Here is a 3,593-nt window from a genome sequence, read left to right on the forward strand (position 1 = left end):
TCAAGATGTTTCTTATCTTATAACACGTAATTTATTTACCATTAAATAAACAAATTATAATTCGACTAAACAAAAAATAGTCCAAATCTACCTACCTTAAAATGACAATTATGTCATAGAAATGTCATTTATAATTGGTAACTTACGATTCGCACATAAAAATATTTAGAAACCGCTAAGCTTTTTCAATAGTTGTTTAATGTTTGCAAGAGTTTCAAAAGTCAAAAGGGAATTTTAAAAAATCCGAAATTACCTTTAGTTAAGCACGGTGAGCTCAGGCAAACTAGAGATGGGTTGGTGTGGTTAAGGGGTTTTGTTCTACGGCCAGTCAACAAAGCAAGAATAGATAAGAAAACCGGATAGGCGCCACATAGGCTTATAAAAAAATTAAAAAAAAGACAGAAAACACTTACTGAGGGGGAACAAGCTACACTATGAGATCCTTGTTCCATTCTTGATAAAGCTAAAACGTGAATAAATTAAATGGGTTGAGCATAAACGCCATAAACAATAACTGTAGTCAGAGAATAACTGAAATCAGTCGATTATTTAATTCAAAAATACAAAATATAGCAAATGGTTTCCAAACGTTAACAAATAGTAGTTGAAAATATATGAGTTTTACTCAAAATCAAAATTTAAATTCAAAAGTACGTTACAAAAAAAGGGATAAACCCGTATATTCAAGAAGATAAGAACAAAGTAACAGGAAGAAAAGAAAATAAACCAGAAAATAATAGTTATTTATGCATCACGGTCATTAAGGCGATATTTATGCAGAGGGTGACAGAGCCCGAGGGCCTCCGGCCCGAGGGATTGTGAGTCGCCCGAGCGTTTAATATCGAGAAATGCCTGAGGCGCATACAAAATTTTATTTTTCATAATTCCAACTAATGCATTTCCAATATACAAATGTAATGATTATTGTTTGACCAACATTAAAGTGCTCCACACGAATCAAGTAACATCTTTTTTGATTACATAATATAACTCCATCAATATTTATGCCCTCTCATTATGCCCTAGGGCTTCATAGGCTGCTTTATATGTCTCATATGACAAATATAATTGGCATATAATAAGCAAATGAAAAATAAAAGCCTAAAAGGATTAATCAGTGTTAAATCAAATATTGCGCAACATCACATGAGCTCAAAAATCCGCAATAGCGTCAATGAAGCGCAATCACAAGAGAAAAGATTTACCAAAAATATCACAGGGCTATTCAATCCCTTTATTAAAGATAATGACGAAATTTGTCAAAGCCAATATGACAGCGTGTTCTTCTTTCTTACAAATCACGATCGAATCTGTTCTTCAGTACAGGCACGCAAGCGTTAAGACGAGTGGGGAACAAATTTAAAATAGTGAATCATCATGACCTCTAGCGGAAGAATAGGAAACTAGGAAATAAACACTCGACCAACTACAGCGAACTTGCACGAGAAATACACAGATGGCGCAACGGTTCCTAAAGGGATTATAAATTGAAAACTGAATTTAGAAAAATTTTTACAAATTTAAAAATTAAAAAAATTCGAAAATTTAAAATTATGATATGATTAAATTCATATTTAGAATTAGAAAAATTTACAGAGCTGTAGAAGAATAAAGTTCCTAGAACACAAGAACTTTGCATTTTGCATCAAAAATAATTTCGTATATGACAGCAAAATTGTTATCCATTGTCCTCAACAATGGAAAGGCATCTTTCGGCGTCGCCTCACCTTTTTTCCCAAAAATATTGCAGGCAACGTGATTCCAACTGGTACTACAAATAAAGCGAACCATTGCTGTTTAATAATATGTACAGGGTGAGTTCAAATAAACATCTTCCCGAAAATCCTTCACACTATCGACAGGAGCCTCCCCTGAATTCTATACATATATTCAAATACGTATCAAAGGGCTCCTGGATCCTTCTCGAAAAAATAAATTAATTCTTTTTGCCTATGCGTGCGTTAAACCTGGGGCACGCGGTATGTGGAAGAATGTTTAAGCATACGTCGATATACTTTTGGACATTTACACAAACGTGATCGCAAAAAAATGACAGGCTTCGCTTGAATAAGAGATGAAGTATGTTTGTACGTACGTAATAAATAAAAATTAAGAATGATACATCATGAACCATAATCACTGATAAAAATTATTAAGGGGTCCAGAACGTGACATATTGTGAGGGAACGAGATAGCTGAAACAGCCATAACCGAAAGCAAGTTATTTTTTCTGTCCTGCATCTTTTATATCTACTAGTTCCTCAGGCAAATACTGTTTTTGTGTAATTATGGATAATTCCAGAAGTAAAACCCTGATAATCTGATTGAACGTATCGAATCGCTTACTTGACCAGTCAATTGCATCTCCTTCTCTCCACTAAGTTTTAGGATTTCGAAATTCAGGGGCCAAAATTGTATGAGAAAGTGTTTGATCGAGTGCAATAATTGAGTTATGAGGGATCACTCCCAAGACTTATCGTGGCCATTGATCAAAATGCTGTTTATTCATTTCGTCGTGGTAATTCGCTGAACTTTTCTTTCCAAGGCTCCAGGTCGTTTAATTCCTCCTCAGCAACCATTTATTTCTGGAATGGTTCCTTGATATAGATTTTTTATACTCTCCCTAATCCTGTACCAATTTTTTCCGGAAATGCTAAATGTTGTGACCATTTTTTACATCATAACTTTTACACTGCTTAACAAATTTTCGATATCGCCGATCTGAATCCTCACGTTGCCAGTTGGTAAAAGTGCAATAAAAAGAAAATTACATAAATATTTACAAATGCGAACTTCGCATTTTCTATTGCTCTGCGAGAGGTATAATCTACCATTTACAATTTTAATAAAATCCGCGATTCCGTTTCGCTTCCGTAAAGAGTGGTCCCGGTTATGCGAAATTACGGAATTTTCGGGCAATATTAAATTTAAATCGACAGTGGAACAATATGAACAAAATGGTATCGCCATAAAAAATCGATTTGCCTTTCAGCAGACAACACGATCTCCATTAACGAAACGAACAAATGTCAACGATGCCATTTATAAATTATTTTACGTTTCGACTACTTTTGTAACAGCATCCATTGGTCATAAATATCTGAAGATTTCATTTACATTCGTAATGCCATTGCATTTATAATTTATTGCATTGGCCGATTGCTGCATTGCAGTGGCGTAAAACTACAATAACTACTCACGTTATATGGTTATAGTAATAACTATAACAGCTGTACTGATAACAAACTCCTTCGTGGTAAGTGGCTTATAGGAGACATTTCCACATTCGCTTCTAACGGCGAAGTTTAATTTTGTTTCGTGATTTTTATACACAAGTGACTGCAATTTCCATTCTATACTCCTGTGCGCCTCTTTGCTCCATAGTAAGTTCAAATAGCTCATTGGACAAGAATAATAATCCATTACGATTAAGTAGAAGATTGTTTATTAATAAAATCTGTTTGATTTAGTTTTAAGTTGAGATAAGACACATGTGGTGTTGATAAGATCCGTATTATTTACGGGATGAGGGAAAACTAAAATCGATTACATGACAATAAAATAAGGCTTTTTGTTTTGATTTGAACCTCGAA

Source organism: Photinus pyralis, unplaced genomic scaffold (assembly GCF_008802855.1).
Source record: "Photinus pyralis isolate 1611_PpyrPB1 unplaced genomic scaffold, Ppyr1.3 Ppyr1.4_LG4, whole genome shotgun sequence".
Taxonomy (NCBI): domain Eukaryota; kingdom Metazoa; phylum Arthropoda; class Insecta; order Coleoptera; family Lampyridae; genus Photinus; species Photinus pyralis.